We start from the raw sequence: 21,501 nt of genomic DNA, 5'->3' as shown, positions 1-21,501 counted from the left end.
ACCCTGTTTATTTAACTTACATGCAGAGTACATCATGAGAAATACTGGGCTGGATGAAGCACAAGCTGGAATCAAGATTGCTGGGAGAAATATCAATAACCTCAGATATGCAGATTACACCATGCTTATGGCAGAAAGCAAAGAAAAACTAGAAAGGCTATTGATGAACGTGAAGAGGCTTTAAAAAAGTTGGCTTTAAATTCAACATTAAGAAAAGTAAGATCATAGCATCTAGTCCCATTACTTCATGGCAAATAGATGGGGATGCAATGGAAACAGTGACAGACTTTATTTTCTTGGACTCCAAAATCACTGCAGATGGGGACTGCAGTCATGAAATTAAAAGACGCTTACTCCTTGGAAGAAAAGTTATGACCAATCTAGATAGCTTATTAGAAAGCAGAGACATTACTTTGCCAACAAAGGTCCATCTAGTCAAAGCTATGGTTTTTCCAGTAGTCATGTATGGATGTGAGAGTTGGACTATAAAGAAAACTGAGTGCTAAAGAATTGATGCTTTTGAACTGTGGTGCTGGAGAAGACTCTTGAGAGTCCCTTGGACTGCAAGGAGATACAACCAGTCCATCTTAAATCAGTCCTGAATATTCATTGGAAGGACTGATGCTGAAGTTGAAGCTCCAACACTTTGGCCACCTGATGCAAAGAAGTGACTCATTGTAAAAGACCCTGATGGCTGGGAAAGATTGAGGGCAGGAGGAGAAGGGGACGACAGAGGATGAGATGGTTGGATGGCATCACTGACTCAATGGACATGAGTTTGACTAAACTCTGGGAGTTGGTCATAGACAGAGAGGCCTGGTGTGCTGCAGTCCATGGGGTCTCAAAGACTCAGACATGACTGAGCAACTGAACTGAAGTTTGTTCAATGTAAATCCCAAAGCTCCAGGCACAGCACTTCCTGGCCAGGGGAGGACCCGACTCTAGCCCCGTAGAGCATCTTGCAGTGGTTCAAATAAGACAGCCTCTTAGAGTAGAGTCACTGAAGATGACCCCCTCAGAGGCCCTTTGGGGGCGTTCATTGTTTTCCTCATGTGGCAGGTCAGCAACCCACACAAGTGGAAACCAGCTGGTTGTTAATGGAGGAGAGAGCCGCACGTAGAAGAACGAGCTTGATTGGAGCTTGATCAGCTCCCTCCACCACCACCTAACATTTCTCAACATGCAGTGTTATATTTGAAGCATGTTTAGATGTTACCTAGTTCATCATTTCATTTATTTATCTGCTCTATATAACAAACCATCTCAAAATGTAGTGACAAAACGACAGTGAATGTATTATTTCTCACAGTTCTGTATGGTGATTGAGTAATTCCTCTGTTGTTTTCACCTGGTCTCATGTCATTGTCTGTATTTAACTGGAAGTGAGGAGGAAGAGGTCCAAGACGGCTTCATTCATGGGTCTGCCCTCCAAATGGTACTGGCTGTCAGCTGAGGTACTTTATTCTCCTCTATCAGCCTCTCATTCGAGTTGGCTAGACTGGGTTCTTTATGTGACATTTTTAGGGAAGTGTTTCAAGAGGGAGGAAGCTGCCAGTCTTCTTGAGGACTGGGCTTTGGAGCTCCTACAGTGGTTCTTCTGCCACATTTGATTGGTGAAAAAAATAATGGGGCCAAGCTAGATTAAAGGCAGAGAAACAGACACCAGCCCTTAATCTACTACACCATTCAATCCCTGTGGCGTCTGATTTTGTTCTAGTTGAATAAGTCTAATGAAGGGGACCCTTATTCTTTCTAGAGGCAACAGCTTCATGGAGACCATCCACAGCCTTCCCCCTTTAGATGAATATCCCCTTGGCTCAAATTAAGCATCAGGTCCCTTCCTTCTTTATCCAGTACTGGGAAAGAGAAATCTTTTAGTGAGATGAGCAAAAGAAAATTTGCATTTCCGACACACAGATGGAATAAGTTATTTTGTCGAAGTTCTGTTTGAGCTAGGTGTGCCTTTTGCAGAAGGCAACCTCATTCTGCAGAGCTAAATTGGGCCAGTGTGGAACTGAGGGGAAATAAAACTAATGAGCTGATTGGGTCTGTATCTGGCTTAGACTTTAAGCGAAAAGGATAAAGGGGTCCCTTGAGGGTTCAGCTTGGTTCAGTGGAGCGAGAAAACAGATAAGCTGGTTGGGGATAAAGCCACAGTCAGAAAGTAAGGGCCATATATCTCAGGAAATTATGTATCTTCATAAGTAGCTATGTGGCATGAAGATTCCATAGAGGCAAAAGCGCGCTAACGCACGTTTGGTCTAGTGTCTTGTTATTCATAGTGTATTCATTGGACTACCAGGAGAATCGTGGGCCACTCCAGAACATGAATCAGAATCTGCATTTTAAGAAGATCATCAAGCATCTCATAGGCTTATTGAAGTTTGAGCAGCACTCGTCTAGAGTGCCCTCTTGATGCCTTTAATTCACACCCTATGGGAGATCCAGCAGGGAAGTGGTCTTACTTCCAATAAAGAACTGTGGTTGGCACCAACCTAGACAGCATATTAAAAAGCAAAGACATCATGTTACCAGCAAAACTCTGTATTGTCAAAGCTATGATTTTTCCAGTAGTCATGTACAGATATGAAAGTTGGACCATAAAGAAGACTAAGTACTGAAGAACTGATGCTTTCCAACTGTGATGTTGGAGAAGACTCTTTAGAGTCCCTTGGACTGCAGGGAGATCAAACCAGTCAATCCTAAAGGAAGTCAACCCTGAATAGTCACTGAAAGGACTGATGCTGAAGGTGAAGCTCCAATACTTTGGCCACCTGATGCAAAGAGCTGACTCATTGGAAAAGACACTGATGTGGGGAAAGATTGAAGGTAGGAGGAGAAGAGGGAGACAGAGGATGAGATGGTTGGATGGCCTCATTGACTCATTGGACATGAGTGTGAGCAAACTCCGGGAGTTAGTGAAAGACAGGGAAGCCTGGCATACTGCTGTCCATAGAGTCATAAAGAGCTGGACACTCCTGAGCAAGTGAACAACAATAAGAGCAAGGCTTTCCGGGAACAGAGAGGGTTCAGCCTGTCAGTCTGTGGACACCCACAATCTATTGCCCCTTTCTCTAAACAGGGGTGCTTAGCCTTTTAAGAAACATTTTTATTGAGATATAATTCACCTACTATACAATTCATCCATTTAATTGAACAATTCAATAGTTTTTGGTATATTCACAGATAAGTGCAACCGCAGTCAATTTTAGAACATTTTTATTACCTCAAGAAGAAAGTTTATAGCTTTCAGTGATCACCCCTCATTCTTCTATCCGTACTCACCTTCCATACTTACTTTAAAGAACCACTAATCTTTCTTTCTCTTTGGTTGCATTGGGTCTTCATTGCCGCATGTGGGCTTTCTCTAGTTGCAGCAAGCCCGAGCTACACTTCTTTGCCGTGCATGGGCTTCTCTGATTTTGGAGCACAGGAATGCAGGCGTCAGTAGTTGCAGCCCTTGGGCTCAGTAACTGTGGCTTGCAGGCTTAGTCTCTCTGAGGCATGTGGAATCTTCATGGACCAGGGATTGAACCTGTGTTACCTGCATGGGTGGGTGGATTCCTATTCACTGCTTCACTGCACCACCAGGAAGTCCAAGCTACTTTCTGTCTCCGTACACTTACCCATTCTGGACTTTCATATGAATGAGATCATGGAGCATGTGGTTTATAACAATTTGTTTATAACAATCATAGAGATCCACTGAAACTCAAATATAAGCCATGAACCCACTTCCCAAAACATACATACATCAGTATATTCACTCAGAACTTCATAAAATTTTGTGCATTTTTTGAAACCTTTAGGGAGCCAAGATTAAGAACTCATACACTGTAGCCCATCAAGATGGGTAGTTGTCACAAGCAAGTCTGGTTTGAGCACCGCTGGCAGCAAGGCTGTGAGCTTGTAGGAATAGGTCACATGGGGTTATTACAGCCCCAAGGTGAAAAGTGACTAAAGCAACAAGCAAAGGACAGGCACCAAGTGTTTACAGAGCTGAAGAAGCTGTGTTTATTACACACAGTTTGCCAAGGAGGAGATGATGGTGAACAGATGTGTCATTTGCAATTATTCCTAAAGATGTTAATTATGCAAATGGAATCTCTGATTAGGGTTCTAAAAAAAGAACCCCATATATTATGGGGTGTTGGGTGTGCACAATCAAGCGTGCTTGCTGACTCTTCCTCCAGGTAATCATAGTTGGTACCAGACTCCTCACCTGGGGCTCTTATTTTCAGTATGCCACCTTGAGAGCCAGAGAAGGGTTCTGTGGGGCGCGTTCTAACTGCAGAACACTAAAGCTGGATCTGGTCTTTGAGATGAGGGAGTGTAATCTGTTCTTGTCCAGAGGCAGAAACTGAGGCCCAGAGAAATGATGGGACTTATCACTAGCAGAGCGAGGATAAGATCTCTTATCTTTTACCTCACAGATTCATTTTCACCTTGCCTTATTACATCAAAGAGGACATAACTCAGTTATTAATTTTCTCACCAGGGTGTCCTTTAAATCCGTGTGGAGTGAGGGCCCAGGGAATGATGTAAGCAAAGTATCTCCCCAGCCCACCCAGGATGTGCATGTGGTGTATATGGGGAAGGGGAGAGCAAGTAACTAGAATAGCACAGGGGTTATACTCGAAGCTGTGTTAGTCAACAGAGCAGCCACTAGTGCATTGTGGCTATGTAAATTAAAATGAAATAAAATTTAAAACTCAGTTGCAATAGTCACATTTCAGACACTCAGCAGCTACTCAGGGCTCATGGCTACCACTTTGGACAATGCAGAACATTTCCATTGCTGCAGAAAATCCTCTTGGACAGGGCTTTCTAGAGGCTAGAGTCAGATTTTCTGAATATGAATCCCAGTAAAATCTCGAGTGTATTACTTAATGTTTCCAAACCTCGATTTCCTCATCTGTAAAATGTACATAAGCACTGTGTTCACTTTGTTGGTTTGCTGTGGAAAGTATGAATGTAAATAAGATAATGTATGTGTTTCAAAAAGGTGATTACATACATGCATGCTAAATTGCTTCAGTCGTGTCCGACTCTTTGCGATCACATGGACTGTAGCCCACCAGGCTCCTCTGTCCATGGGATTTTCCAGGCAGGAATACCAGAGTGGATTGCCATGCCCTCCTCCAGGGATTGAACCCCTGTCTCCTGTGGCTCCTGCACTGCAGATTTATTCTTTACCACTGAGCCACTGGGGAAGTCCAAATGTCATCATCATTAAGCATCTCAGTATCCTGTTTAAGACAGTACAGCTTCTTTTTAAAAAATATCATTTGGCTGCATTGTGTCTTAGTTGCATCATGCAAGATCTTTTGCTGCCGAGCACGGGCTCTAGTTGCAGTCCCCGGTCTTAGTTGCTTGATGGCACGTTCATTCCCCAACTAAGGATCAAACCCTCATCCCCTGCATTGCGTGGCAGATTCTTAACCACTGGACTACCAGAGAAGTCCCCAGGGCAGCAGCTTCTGATTGAAATGATGCAGTTTATTCCACGGAGGAGTAAGGAATTACTTGCTGGGACACTAGAGTGCCAAGAAGCTCGTCTTGGTTGGGTTATAGTGGAAGGAGGTCAGGAACAGGGAGAAGGAATTAGGAGAGGCTGGGACTGGGGGAGGATGATCAGGGTCCTGGGAACAAGGAGAAGACGTGGTGGTGTGGGCTGTGAGAGTGCCCGAGGCGGTCTAGGGCAAGGTGGACAAGTGCCATACTTGGCAGAGTCACGGATCCGCCAGTCTGAGCATGCGTCTAAGTGCTGCTCACCTCCTCGCGTCCCTCGTGCTAACTGCTTGTCTGCTTGTCCACAAGAGGGAGGCAAGGGAAGGCAGAGAAGGAGCTCCAAGTCCAGCTGGCTCTTTGCTGGCAGCTCTGGCCAAAGATTTGCTGTGGAGGAAGATGAAATTTCTGATGAAAATACGACTGCCTTTCACAGAATCTCGAAGGTCTCAGCTGTGTTTTCCTCAAACCCATTTCCTCAGTGGAGAGGATCCTCCCCAAAGGCCGTGTGTTATTCGGCAACTCATACTTCACGATCTCTTAGGAGGGCAGGGACAATTTTCACACCTGGCTGGAGGCTGTGCCAACCTCCCGGCAACCCCTCCATACAGGTTCAGCAACTCAGGACACAGAAACTGTGAGTGGGGAGGAGAGAGGTGGCAGTCGCCCAGGTAATTTGGCCCCACGGCCTGCCACTCCACAGTATTGATTGCGCTGCCAGGGCTCATCAAGCACTGTGTTAGGCATTGAGAGAAGGTATTAAAAAAATAATTCTCTTTGCCCTTAGGGAATTTTCATGTAATTCAGGAGCTAGTGAGCCAAGGGATGTAGGGGCTTAGGGTGGCAGAGAGGGAGATAGGATTTGCAGATGTATTTTACGCCCTGGTTTGCCCAAAGTGTTACCTTTGTCAAGCTATTGCAGTTTTCTGGATCTCCTCACTTTCATCACAGATACATTTAAGCGGATGGCCTGGGTGTTTTAGAGTTCTCCATTTCTAGAACCCTGAGATTCTAATTCAGATGTGGGGAGGTGAACACCTCGGCTGTGGAAGAAGATTCTTCCACTAGGGCTGTCAGCTTTATCACATAAAGTATGGGATGCCCAGTTTCATCTGGATTTCACATAAACGATGAATACATTTTTTTAGAGCATGCCCCATGCAGTATTTGGGACATACTTATCCTATGAGATTATCTGTTGTTTGTCTGAAATCCAGATTTCCTGGGCATTCTATATACTAATGGCTCCCCACTCTAGTACTCTTGCCTGGGAAATCCCACGGACAGAGGAGCCTGGCAGGCTATAGTCCATGGGGTCGGGAAGAGTTGGACACGACTGAGTGACTTCACTTTCACTTTTCACTTTCATGCACTGGAGAAGGAAATGGCAACCCACTCCAGTATTCTTGCCTGGAGAATCCCAGGGACGGAAGTCTGGTGGGCTGCCGTCTATGGGATTGCACAGAGTTGGACACGACTGATGTGACTTAGCAGCAGGAGCAGCAGCCTTCCACCAAACATGTCTGCACCTCTTACCATGTGGGGAGGGCATTTCTGCCTCTCTACATCCTCTTATTGGGACTTCCTGATTAATCTGACTGGTCTGAATCTGTGAAATTCCTTGGCCACATTTGACTGACAAGGATAAGTGCGTCAAAGGAAGGCCTTTGACTTCCTCTGGCTCCCACCGTCTGGACAAAAGCACTAGGTGTCTCTTCCTTGCCCTCTCTCTTTAAAGAGCCCCCTAAGCACGACTGCTCATGGGGAAGCAGTAGGTAACTTCCCCTTTTTCCTGCTGCTCCCTAGCAGACCTCATCCATCCCAGTGGCTGAATGGACTTGCAGTCCATTCTGAGGGCCCATTTATCATAGACACGCCTGAGTGATCTAGCTTCAACACAGATTTGGGATGGGAGCAGAGGCCCCTTTTGTCTTAAAGTTTAATCTTTTTTTCTCCAGTTTTGCTTTTACCAACAGACTCTGCATTTGGGGGATTATTGGGTACTCGCTGTCCTAGTAATAAACAGATACTTTCATTCCCACTGGGCCAGTACATTTCTGTGTTTTCTTGTTTGACTCAGGTTCCAAACCTCTTATATGAATGTTGTCTCTACAAATGAGACATATCAGCCCGTTTACAAAGAACCCTGATGACTGTGAAAAAGAAAAAAAGTGAATGGCATGTGTCATCATCAGGCTAGAACAAGAGAGAATGGTCAGATATAAGTCATCTTGGGGTACTTATTTACTTATAGGGGTGACTTGGGAACTTTATGTTGTAAATAAATACTTGCTGTATGAAAGAAGATGGGGAGGGCTCTTGTCCAGTTATCCAGGCTTGACAACTCTAGTTACAGACTTTTGCAGTGAGATGGTAATGCGAAGATACCTCTTGAGATCCTTTGCCAGTGGGTGGTGTTGTCCTAGTCACTGGGATTTTCCCAGCTCAGGTTCTTTATTTCTTGCCTGGCCCTTTGCCACACACAGCATTGTCACTCCCTGCCTCCTACACTTGGCTTTCCTAAACACATATTATGTTATCACACTGCCTAAAATCTTACTCTTCCTCAGAAGCAAGTTCAAACTCTTTAGTATGGTCCACCAAGACCAGGTGGATATGTCAGTCTTCACAATTTTTTTTCCTGCTACTACCTTCCCTGCCCCCAGGCTCCTAGGTTATAGTCCCGGTAAACTTTTAGTTGTCTCCTAAATATTCTCCTTCGATCGCCAAATCTTTGCACAGTTTGGCCCTTCTCCTTTTAATGTCCTTCCGCTTCTCTCTCTGGTGAGCATTTGCTTTTGAGAATTAACTCAAAGGTCAGCTTTCCAAAGTGAAAGTTGCTCAGTCATGTTCGACTCTTTGCAACCCCATGGACTATACAGTCCATGGAATTCTCTAGGCCAGAACGCTGGAGTGGGTAGCATTTCCCTTCTCCAGGGGATCTTCCCAACCCAGGGATCGAACCCAGGTCTCCTGCATTGCAGGCAGATTCTTTACCAGCTGAGCCACAATGGAAGCCCAAAGCCTTCTTGAATTCCCCTGTCTCTGGTTGAGTGACGTTTTCCTTCCTCTGTGCTCTCAGACGCTACCATGTTGTATTGCAATGGTTGGGTCAGGAATCAGTTGCTCCCTCTTGTGTAGGACCTCCACAAGGGAAAATCTTGTGTCTTTCATCTTTGCAGTTCCTCACTGATGTCACATGCTTCTTCTATTTCCCCTATTACAAGGCCAGCACAGCAGGGGCATCCAATAAATGATTGTTGCTTGCATGAGGACCATAGAATATGGCCCAGATAGCAGATATTTAAGTTAATTGTGTGGTGTGAATTGTCAGACTAAATAAATCTTCACAGTGGAAATGACTACACTGAAATTCAGTATAGAAACATGCTGCAGCCCATGAAAACCCAACAGATTATGTAATTTAAATGAAGGATATGAAATCTTTATCTCAAGGCACAAATCAGAAGAGAGCCACAGCATGAGACCCAGGTAACAGGCTAACGTCGGCATTGGTATTAGCACTAGGTAGTCCTTCCTTCTTTGGGGTAGAGAATGCCTGTTTTGGTATCAGATTACTTCTCATCAACATGTTTGTTACGACTTATGTGAGGAATTTTTTTTTCTTTGCCACGTAAGATCCAATGGATCAGCAAACTATCTCCATTGGCAAGTACTTCTTGAGAGGCTGTGAGACTGGTCACAGGGATAAGGGGTATTTTTTGGACACTGCCTAAATGAAATCTGATGGGACACCCCTTCTAATATTTTATTTCCTTCATTGGGCATAAATTTAGCTCTCAAAGTGTAAAAGTCTTAGAATGGTGGTCCGGTGGTTGAGAATCTGCCTGCCAATGCAGCGGACATGGGTTCTATCCCTGGTCTGGGAAGATTCCACATGTCATGGGGCAGCTGAGGCTGTGCTCCACAACTACTGAAGCCTGCCCCCTAGAGCCCATGCTCTGCAACAAGGAGCCAGCTCAGTGAGAAGCCCTGGTACCACAACTAGAGAGCAGACTCACTTGCCACAGCTAGAGAAAGCCCAGGTGCAGCAGTTAAAAAATAAAGCATAAAATTCTTAAGGGGAAAAACTGCAAGTCTACAAGCACTCTAGGCAAAAAACACTGGGCTTGGAGTCGAGTCTAGTCCCAGCTCTGATACTAAGCCCATGGGTGATCCTTGCTGCTGCTGCTGCTGCTAAGTTGCTTCAGTCGTGTCCAACTCTGTGCGACCCCATAGATGGCAGCCGACCGGGCTCCGCCGTCCCTGGGATTCTCCATGCAAGAACACTGGAGTGGGTTGCCATTTCCTTCTTCAATGTGTGAAAGAAGTCACATAACCTCCAAGGGCCTCCGTTTCCCCGTGTTTGTATCAAGGGGGTTCTACTAGGGACCTCTGAAGTATTTCTCTGCTTTAGCATTTTGATCCTATGTGCTTCTCTGCAGGGACAGATTGTGAACTTAATGAGCTTAAGCTTCAAGGATCTTTGCTTGCACAGCTCTTTTCAGAAGCCCTGGGAGGGGGCCCATCAATATCGTTTACTTGGTAGTATATTTTTGTAAAGTTTCAAAAAGTAAAATATTTTAACTGAAATTGGTTAAGACAACTGTCTCTTTTTACTCCCCACTCTCCCTTCATTGCAATTCCCCAGGTGTGAGGTGGCCTTGAATTAGTTGTGGGCACTTTTGGGGTTCAGATAAAGAGAAATTGGGTTGAAGGTATTAATGATACATTTCCATGAGGTCTAGAGTTACTTTTGTGTATAGTTGCATTGTTACTAGTTATTCTAATATAGGTCTGGCTTCCAGAAATATTTCTACTATTCCCTGTGCTGAATGGCATGCACAAGGACAAGTCAAAACACTTCTCAATTGTGTCTATAATGTTTTGAGTGACATAAGAGGATAATCAAATGACTCTTATACCACATCTATCATCTTATTGATGAATATAGGGGTTCTGTGGCTAGAATCCTGTTTCTTCGGGACTTTTTAATGTATTGTATTGATATCAATGCATGCTCACTCACGAAGTGTGGCATGAAGGGGCAAGGCCACTGATGGTGCCATGGAATGAACTTATCCTACAATACTTGACACTGGAACCATGTGGGGATTGGGAGAGGGACAAGACTTTGAAATGTACAGAGCCAGAAGCTAGTCTGTTGAAAGTTCTTCCAGTCGTCAAACATGAAAAGTTATAAATGGAGGATTCAGTTCTCAGTGATGCCTAAACAAAATGGAAATGTTCTTTCAGCAGGACTATACTCGATAAAGCAGCATGTATAATTACAAACACACTGTTTTCCCTTGTTTTAATTATGTGTGCTCAAAATAGAATTTTCCAGAATGTCTGTGTTTGCAGGGGCAAAAACCTTTAAGCAGTGCTGTAAGCAGTAAGTCTCTGATTTTTCAGGTTTTATGCATCACAGAATAAGTCTTAACATATCTGACACATCTTGTCGAGATGAATTGTATTGCTTTTAGATGAAACAGCATGCAGTATTGATACAATTCATTAAAAAGTCCTCAAGAAACAAGGGTTCTCGTGACAGAACTCCTATATTCATCAGTAAGGTGATAGATGTAGTATAAGAGTAATTTGATTATACTATTATGTAGCTCAATATATTATAGACACAATTTAGAAATATATTTGACTTGCTCTTATACATGCCTTAATTTTGGACTAATTTTGTATCCATTTTCAGAATGGCTGATAGACGAAAACTCAAAGAGGAAAGGAAGGATATATCTTAATGGAAATTGATGATTTAAATGAAAAGAAAGAAGACTAGCAGAGACTTTAAAATATTGAAAACTCTCTTATCACAATGGAAGCTAAAGACTCTGATGGTCAAAATAAAAAAGATAGGAAACAGGATCACAGCAACAAAGAAAACAGGCAAAGCAATAACAAAAATGAGAGGAAATTTATGTGATTTGGGGCACTCTAGGACAAAGAACAGAAGGAGGATAAAAGTAATGGTCTGCCTGAGGACGTGGACCACAGAAAAGTCAATGAGTATCACTGGTATTTAAAATTAGCCACTGCAAAAGAAGCCTGAAATGCCATGACTCTTTGGCTCATAGGTGAAGGAAACAGGTTAGCGCTTAGCCCAAATTTGACAAAACTCTAAAAGTGTTGCAAGACACTGTAATGAATTAGAAGTTGGAAAAAAACTTTTCTAAATTATCAGTAATGAATAAATAAATTTCTAGAAGACTGAATTATCCTTCTCATTTCCTTATAGAAAGATTATATAAAAAATTATATAAAGAGATGACTAACAATTTGGAAAAAAATTGTGCATGTACTTTAAGCAGCTCATTAGGAAATAGGTTTTGCCATTCTGCTGCCCCCCCGACACCCTCCCCCACCTCCCCGGTTTTTGTGATGTTTGCAGAGTTTTTCAGTTTTAGAAATTAGTATTTTATAGTATTATGACTTCTTACTTCATTGTAAATAAATATCCAATTTGTACTCAATTTTTGTTTTGATTTTGTATTCTCCTTCAGTAATTAGGGCCACCAAATTATATAAGCACATGATCTGTTGCTACTCATCTGACAGATTCCTTTATAGAGCAGTGTTTCTCAAGCCTTAATATGCATTTGAATCCCCTGGGGATCTTGTTAAGATGCAGCTCCTGAGATTTCTGTATTCCTAACGAACTCCCAGTTGGTGCCCACACTGCTGGTCTAGGGACACACTTTTGAGAATCAGATCTACAACAGTAGCTTACATCTGATTGTGCATTGGGTGATGCTCTTAGAAAATACAGATGCCTGGGCCCCACTCCCGAAGATTCTTACTTAGAAAACTTTGTAACTAGGCAAAGAGACCCTTTGATATACTGTTGCTATGGGGTTTGGCCGAGAGACAGTAGATACATAATTGGTACAGGGTACAATCTCTGTAACCCCAAACTTCTACTTTTAGGAATTTATCCTAGTAATATTTAAATATATAAATATATAGGTATAAGATGTTCAAGCAGGTTTTAGGAAAGGCAGAGGCACCAGAGATCAAATTGCCAACATCCGCTGGATCATGGAGAAAGCAAGAGAGTTCCAGAAAAACATCTATTTCTGTTTCATTGACTATGCCAAAGCCTTTGTGTGGAACACAATAAACTGTGGGAAATTCTGAAAGAGATGGGAATACCAGACCACCTGACCTGCCTCTTGAGAAACCTGTATGCAGGTCAGGAAGCAACAGTCAGAACTGTACATTGAACAACAGACTGGTTCCAAATAGGAAAAGGAGTACATCAAGGTTGTATATTGTCACTCTGCTTATTTAACTTATATGCAGAGTACATCATGAGGAATGCTGGGCTGGAAGAAGCACAAGCTGGAATCAAGATTGCTGGGAGTAACATCAATAACCTCAGATATGCAGATGACACCACCCTTATGGCAGAAAGTGAAGAGGAACTCAAAAGCCTCTTGATGAATGTGAAAGGGGAGAGTGAAAAGGTTGGCTTGAAGCTCAATATTCAGAAAACAAAGATCATGGTATCTGTTCTCATCACTTCATGGGAAATAGAAGGAAAAACAGTGGAAACAGTGTCAGACTTTATTTTTTTGGGCTCCAAAATCAATGAAGATGCTGATTGCAGCCATGAAATTCAGTTGAGTTCAGTTGCTCAGTCGTGTCCGACTCTTTGCGACCCTGAATCACAGCACGCCAGGCCTCCCTGTCCATCACCAGCTCCCGGAGTTCACTCAAACTCATGTCCATCGAGTCGGTGATGCCATCCAGGCATCTCATTCTCTGTTGTCCCCTTCTCCTCCTGCCCCCAATCCTTCCCAGCATCAGAGTCTTTTCTAGTGAGTCAACTCGTTGCATGAGGTGGCCAAAGTATTGCAGTTTCAGCTTTAGCATCAGTCCTTCCAATGAACACCTAGGATTGATCTCCCTTAGAATGGACTGGTTGGATCTCCTTGCAGTCCAAGGGACTCTCAAGAGTCTTCTCCAACACCACAGTTCAAAAGCATCAATTCTTTGGCGATCAGCTTTCTTCACAGTCCAACTCTCACATTCATACACATGCCATGAAATTAAAAGACGCTTACTCTTTGGAAGGAAAGTTATGACCAACCTAGATAGTATATTAAAAAGCAGAGACATTACTTTGCCAACCAAGGTCTGTCTAGTCAAGGCTATGGTTTTTTCAGTGGTCATGTATGAATGTGAGAGTTGGACTGTGAAGAAGGCTGATCGCCAAAGAATGGATGCTTTTGAACTGTGGTGCTGGAGAAGACTCTTGAGAGTCCCTTGGACTGCAAGGAGATCCAACCAGTCCATTCTAAAGGAGATCAATCTTGGGTGTTCATTGGAAGGACTGATGCTAAAGCTGAAACTCCAATACTCATGCCTCATGCGACCAATACTCATGCCTCATGAAACTCAATACTCCACTTCATGCGATGAGTTGACTCACTGGAAAAGACTCTGATGCTGGGAAAGGTTGGGGGCGGGAGCAGAAGGGGACTACAGAGAATGAGATGGCTGGATGGCATCACCGACTCTGTGGACATGAGTTTGCGTGAATTCCTGGAGTTGGTGATGGACAGGGAGGCCTGGCGTGCTGTGAATATGGGGTCGCAAAGAGTCGGACACGACTGAGCGACTGAACTGAACTGAAGACTGTTTAATTCCACAGTATTTGTAGTTGGGAAAAACTAACAGCAACCTGCCCATCAATAAATTACACAAATTATGAAACATCTTTACAGTGAAATAGCAATAGCTCATCTTAGTTAAACAATTACTACGTGCCAGACATTGCTGTAAGTTATTTAAAAATATTAAATTTGTCTTCACAATTATCATGTTTCCATTTTGTAGATGATGTAATTTATATGTATTAACATGGAAAGCTGTCCAGGGAAGTGAAAGCAACTAGCAGAACATTATTTATAATATATCATGCATTACCATTATAATATACTAGCAAAAAATAATATATTCAAATCTGAGGCCTAGTCTTCGGTAGATAACTACTGATCTAGAATAGGAATGAAAGGACATTCATTTATATTCAAACACACTGTTTTCATGCAATTTAACTGGTAACACTTTCAGAGGAAGTAAAAATGATCAGACTGATTTGTGGATAAGAGCAATCTGTCAATGGTCAGATGGATAGTCATTCTTATTGATCTCAACATTAGGGATGATGGGAAGAACTGACCCTTAGATGTACCTCTATCTCATGTCTTTAAGGACACACTCTAGGAAGAAAATACACCAGTGCAATTTGTCTGGGCTTCTCAGTTGGTCCGACTTTTTGTCTTATACTGTTTCACCTTAGTAAAGTCATTCCACTCTTAGGCCATGGCAAGGTTTAAAAAAATTCCCAACACTTTGTTACGGGATTTTTCAAACATACAGGACAGATAAAAGAAACCTACAGGGAACACATGCATCTATCATCTGGACTGTACAATTAACATTTTACATTATACTTGCTTCATCACAAATCTACTTATCTCTCTGTGCATCCGTTGATTCACTTCATTTCGGGGGATGCACTTCAAAGTAATTTGCTGACGTCAATCAGTACACTTTCCCCTGAATGCTGCAATATACATATCAACAACTATAGTTTAATATGTTTCTGGTTTGTCTTCTTTCCTTTTGAGGTAACATTTACACAGGAATCACACAAATCTTAGGTATACCATTTGATTGGAAGGACTGATGCTAAAGCTGAAACTCCAATACTTTGGCCACCTCATGCGACGAGTTGACTCACTGGAAAAGAGTCTGATGCTGGGAGGGATTGGGGACGGGAGGAGAAGGGGACGACAGAGAATGAGATGGCTGGATGGCATCACCGACTCGATGGACATGAGTTTGAGTGAACTCCGGGAGTTGGTGATGGACAGGGAGGCCTGGCGTGTTGTGATTCATGGGGTCGCAAAGAGTCGGACACGACTGAGCAACTGAACTGAACTGAACTGAACTGAACTAGTGTGTACATCTGCAGAACTCAGACTTCTATCCAGAGAGAATTTTACCGTAACTGAGAGTTCTCCAATTCCCCTTTCTGGGTATACCATTCCTCCCCACAACTCCCCTCACCAGACAACTACTGCTCTGATTTTTTTCCCACTATAGATATCCTTCTAGAACTTCATACAGATGGACTAATACAATATGTCTTTTGTGCAACAATCCTTTTACTCAGCCTAATGTTTTTTGCAATTCATCCACATTATTGCATATCCCACATTATTGCATATATATTATTGCATATATATAATTAAACGTTATATATTAAACATTTCCTTATTTTCTGGTATAAGATGATGTTTCAGATTCAACTTGTACTTTTCCTGTTGTAGGCCTGGAATCGGCCATTTTCCCAAGGATCTCTGGTTTCTTTTGCATTGTGCTTATGTGCTCAGTTGTGTCTGACTCTTTGCGACCCCTTGGACTGTAGCCTGCCAGGATTCTCTGTCCGTGGTATTCTTCAGGCAAGAATACTGAAGTGGGTTTCCATTTCCTCCTCCAGGGTATCTTCCTGACCCAGGGACCGAACCCCCATCTCCTGCATTGGCAGTACCACATGGTAAGTCCCTGGTTTCCTTCAATAAAGGGTATATTCAGAGACCAAGATTTGGGCACTCAATGTTTTAATTGCTAATGGAGTATCGCTGCTTTTAGGTCATTCACTCAGTGGACAGATATAGGAAATATGTATAAATATATATATATATACACACATATATATGTGAGATATATGTATGCATGTTAATGTATGTACATATAATCCACACATATTCATCTATAGTGTTTCTATATTTGTGTGCATGTATATATTTATACACACATAATGAAAGCTAAGTATGTACTGATACTTTGGTTTCAATCTTAAACCCTCAGGGTTTCCCAGACTTTCCTGTTTCAATGTTTATAAATACCTTCCCTAGCAATGAGAATATTGGCCCCTATTATCACAGCGTATTTACCTATTGGCTTAATCTCCCAGCCACGCTGGCTGTCTCTTCCACCCACCACCTCCACATCCTACCTCCTCTCTCCTCTGTCTCACCCCCTCCTGCCCTGCATCCTTGCCTCTGCATGCCTTCCTCAACTCTCTCACATCCCTGTGATTTCACTCACTATGCTGAGTTCTCCATACTGGGAAGGAAAATACAGGGAGCAGGTAACACATTTTGATAGGAAAAAGCCCAAGTGAACAAAACCAACATTGCTCCATTTGCAGTCATTCTATTTCTTAAGTCCTGTTACTAAATGTTTACAAAGAAAAGCACTGAGCCTTTAAAACAAAACAAAACAAAACAAAATGGAACAATTGAGTGGAGCAAGTTACAATTTTAAGTCCCAAGTAGAAGACTTTTAACAGGCTATTAGAATGATAACCTGTGGCTGCTGTGGAACCAGCTCAAAGGCTCCCTGATGTCGCCCAGGAGGGGCTAACACTGCTCTGTAACCAGTGAAAACACTTAAGGCCTTCAAAGGCGTTAATCAGTCATAAGGAGTATTAGCAGAAGCTTCCGTAGGGGAAGCATTGGCTGTCCTTGGGGAGACACAGCGGGTGAAGGTCCTGGCCATTAACAGAGACCTCCAGCCTTGGCATTCACGAGGTCTCAGCTGTGACAATCTGCAGGCCCCAAGGTCAGGCTTTTTACCCACTGACTTGAGCTTCCTGGGGATTTCTCATCAAAGCCTTTGCCTATCACCTTAGGGGAGAAACCCTGCTGTAGTTACCTTCACATTTCTTAAAGTCCGAGAAATAATCTGGCTTTTAGAAAACAATTTGTTAACACTTTCTGGAAGTTTTGGAAGGCAGGAACCCCCTTGAGTGCACCAAGCACTGTGCAGTGCTGGCTTTTTCATTTCTAGCTCAGTTTTGAATCATGGCCCCATGGCCTTCCCTGCACTTACCAGAAAGCACAGATTCTCAGCTTAGTTGGCTTATCAGACTGCATAAAGCCGGGTGCTCTCAGGGTCTGCTTTATCTTTGGCCACACACTACCTACTGACCAGGGAACCCACTTAATCATCTCTGAAATATGCCTCATTTGTAGGCTTAGGGCAGCCTTAACCTGAAACAGGGATGGCAGATTTGTTTCAAGACATATTGGTTGTTGTTCAGTTGCTAAGTCGTGTCTTGACTCTTGCAATCCTGTGGACTGTAGCCCACCAGGCTTCTCTGTTCATGGGGTTCTTCTGGCAAGAATACTGGAGTAGGGTGCCATTTCCTCTTCCAGGGGATCTTCCTGACTCAGGAATTGAAACTGTGTCTCTTATGCCTCCTGCATTGGCAGGCAGATTCTATAACACTAGTGCCACCTAAGAAGCTCTCTATCTAATTTAACCCTCATATAATTTCTCAAAAAAAAAAACGGGCTTCCCTGGTGGCTCAGTGGTAAAGAATCTGCCTGCCAGTGCAGGAGACACAGGTTCGATCCCTGGTCCATGAGGATCCCACATGCCTCGGAGCAACTGAGCCCATGTGCCACAACTATTGAGCTTGTGCTCTAGAGCCTGGGAGCCGCAAATACTGAGCCCATGTGCCACAACTACTGAAAGCCCTCTTGCCCTAGAGCCTGTGCTCTGCAACAAGGGAAGCCACTGCAATGAGAAGCCCGTGCACCGCAACTAGAGAATAGCCCCTGCTCACTGCAACTAGAGAAAGCCCGCGTGCAGCAACAAAGCCCCAGCAGAGCCAGAAAAAAAAAAAAAAACCAACAAACTACTACCTTCACTTTACCTATGAGGAAAATGGAGGCCCGGAAGCCATAAAGAAATTGCCAAAGATCTTGCAGTAGAACTGGAACCTGAATGCAAATCTATTTGCTTCCAAAAAACTTGTTCTTTTCATGGCACCATTCTTTGTTGTTGTTTCTGAACCTAAGCTTCACCGTTAACAGTCAGTCAGTTCAGTCGCTCAGTTGTGTCTGATTCTTTGCAATCCCATGGACTGCAGCACTCCAGGCCTTCCTGTCCATCACCAACTCCCGGAGTTTACTCAAACTCATGTCCATTGAGTCAGTGATGCCAACCGACCATCTCATCCTCTGTCATCCCCTTCTCCTCCTGCCTTCAATCTTTCCCACCATCAGGGTCTTTTACAATGAATCAGCTCTTCGCATCAGGTGATCAAAGTATTGGAGTTTCAGCTTCAGTATCAGTCCTTCTAATGAGTATTCAGGACTGATTTCCTTTAGGATGGACTGGTTGGATCTCCCTACAGTCCAAGGGACTCTCAAGAGTCTTCTCCAACACCACAGTTCAAAAGCATCCATTCTTTGGTGCTCAGCTTTCTTTATAGTCCAACTTTCACATGACTACTGGAAAAACCATAGCTTTGACTAGACGGACCTTTGTTGGCAAAGTAATGTCTATGCTTTTTAATATGCTGTCTAGGTTGGTCATAACTTTCCTTCCAAGGAGTCAGTGTCTTTTAATTTCATGGCTGCAATCACCATCTCCAGTGATTTTGGAGCTCCAAAAAATAAAGTCAGCCACTGTTTCCATTGTTTCTCCATCTATTTCCCATGAAGTGATGGGACCAGATGCCATGGTCTTAGTTTTCTGAATGTTGAGCTTTAAGCCAACTTTTCCACTCCCCTCTTTCTCTTTCATGAAGAGGCTCTTTAGTTCTTCACTTTCTGCCATAAGGGTGGTGTCATCTGCATATCTGAAGTTATGATATTTCTCCTGGCAATCTTGATTCCAGCTTGTGCTTCATCCAGCCCAGAGTTTCTCATGATGTACTCTGCATAGAAGTTAAATAAACAGGGTGACAATACTTGACAATACTTGACGTACTTCTTTTCCTATTTGGAACCAGTCTGTTGTTCCATGTCCAGTTCTAACTGTTGCTTCCTAACCTGCATACTTTGCCAACCAAGGTCCATCTAGTCAAGGCTATGGTTTTTCCAGTGGTCATGTATGGATGTGAGAGTTGGACTGTGAAGAAAGCTGAGTGCCAAAGAATTGATGCTTTTGAACTTGGTGCTGGAGAAGACTCTTGAGAGTCCCTTGGACTGCAAGGAGATCCAACCAGTCCATTCTAAAGGAGATCAGTCCTGGGTGTTCATTGGAAGGACTGATGCTAAAGCTGAAACTCCAATACTTTGGCCACCTCATGCGACGAGTTGAGTCACTGGAAAAGAGTCTGATGCTAGGAGGGATTGGGGGTGGGAGGAGACAGGGACGACAGAGAATGAGATGGCTGGATGGCATCACCAACTCGATGGACATGAGTTTGAGTGAACTCCGGGAGTTGGTGATGGACAGGGAGGCCTGGTGCTGTGATTCATGGGGTTGCAAACAGTTGGATACAACTGAACGACTGAATTGAACTGAACTGACCTGCATACAGATTTCTCAACCCTTAACATTAGTGTTGAACAAATCTGGATTCCACCAAATTTTCAAATATGACCCCAAACTGTCATTCTCTTCTTTGACTTGGTATTAGCTCCAGCTGGAAGCATGAGTCTAAGCATTTAGTTTCATGGTAGAGAAACGCAAGAGGCACTCTCTAAAGTTACTACCTTCTATCCTGTGGGCTTTGGGCAGCCCAGAGTAAGTTTGTTTCCAGAACTAGGAGTCCGGCACAGTGACCTTGACTCCAAAGGGTCCCTGTCCAGGCCAGTTAAGTGTGGAGTGACCTCTTTCAATGCCAGGCAGTTCAAAGAGGTACAGAAGAGTTGTGACCTGACTTCCTAATCCTGTGAATTGTGGGCACCTTTGTGCCTGCTTGGCTGTTGTGATGTCACACGGACTTTAGCTTCTATAGTCAGAATCACAAGGCTCCATAAGGTAGTTGAGTAAACCAGGAGAACCTCAGAGCTGGAATGGACCTCTAGCTAGGTCTAGTTTCATGCTGCCTAAGGCAAAAAAAAAAAAAAAGCTCTGTCTAGCACCATGGTCAGAAACAGGTTTAAATACTTCCTGGGGAAGGAACAGCACAATCTCCCCCCTTTAATTGGTACATTGTTAGGCAGCTATGGCAGCTCTGAAATTCTTTTAAAATTAAATTATATATAACTCTCTATAATCTTCAAGTTCTTCACCTGATTGATTTTCCTCAATTTTATCAGAAATTGATTGCTACAAAGTTGATCCATCAACCGAGTAGCTGGTACAGATAGTTTGGACTAAGCAAGGTTCAGTTCAGTTCAGTTCAGTCACTCAGTCATGTCCTACTCTTTGCGACCCCATGAATCACAGCATGCCAGGCCTCCCTGTCCATCACCAACTCCCGGAGTTCACTCAAACTCATGTCCATCGAGTCGGTGATGCCATCCAGGCATCTCATTCTCTGTCGTCCCCTTCTCCTCTTGCCCCCAATCCCTCCCAGCATCAGAGTCTTTTCCAGTGAGTCAGCTCATCACATGAGGTGGCCAAAGTATTGGAGTTTCAGCTTAGCTCTAGGCAAAACTTAGAAGGCTCTCCAGTAGAGTTTACTTTCATTGTCTTAATCATGCTACCGTTCTTTAGGGATAACCTCTTCTCATGCTCTGCATTCTTTTCTTCCTCCTTCAGAATTCCTGCTGTTATGAAAAGTTTGGAAACTTAGCCACCGTGTGACTGATAAAAACATGACTGTCTCCTCTAAAGAGAAGGATTAAGTCTTGAATTTTTTTTTATTTTTTTAAGATTAAAACCTTGAAAGGTTTGGCATAAAGGAACAAATTAGAAATGAATCTTAGTATTCAGGAAGTTTGAGGGAGGGTGGGGGTAAGTGAACATAGATTCCCAGCACTTTTGATATTGAAACAGCATGTAAAACATCCATCAGCTTAAGCTAATTTTGTCTCCTTAAGTAACATGTTAATCAGATTGAAACAGCAACAGCTTACACTGGTTTTGCCTCTGTAACTAATCAAACCTGGAGTCTTTAAGTGACCGGACTGAGCATGTTCAGGATGGGAACCCAAGTCTCCACGATAACCCAGAACCCAGAGCCAGAGATCTTCAGGCCACGAAACTCAAAGA

At 43.3% G+C, this 21,501-nt stretch overlaps 1 protein-coding gene across 2 annotated transcripts in view; it reads left to right on the top strand.

Moving 5' to 3' along the window:
* The window catches only part of TMEM178A (transmembrane protein 178A), a 207,284-nt gene that overhangs the window by 59,384 nt on the left and 126,399 nt on the right, over nucleotides 1–21,501 (top strand). For both annotated transcript variants that reach the window (XM_088841527.1, XM_088841526.1), the window contains one exon: nucleotides 16,037–16,093. The gene's annotated coding sequence lies outside the window, so the exon portion shown is untranslated. The remainder of the gene's footprint in view (nucleotides 1–16,036; nucleotides 16,094–21,501) is intronic.

Source organism: Moschus berezovskii, chromosome 11 (assembly GCF_049115385.1).
Source record: "Moschus berezovskii isolate FMDL1 chromosome 11, NW_MosBer_1.0, whole genome shotgun sequence".
Taxonomy (NCBI): domain Eukaryota; kingdom Metazoa; phylum Chordata; class Mammalia; order Artiodactyla; family Moschidae; genus Moschus; species Moschus berezovskii.
Note: the sequence above shows the minus strand (reverse complement) of the source record. Positions and strands in the feature narration are given on the sequence as shown.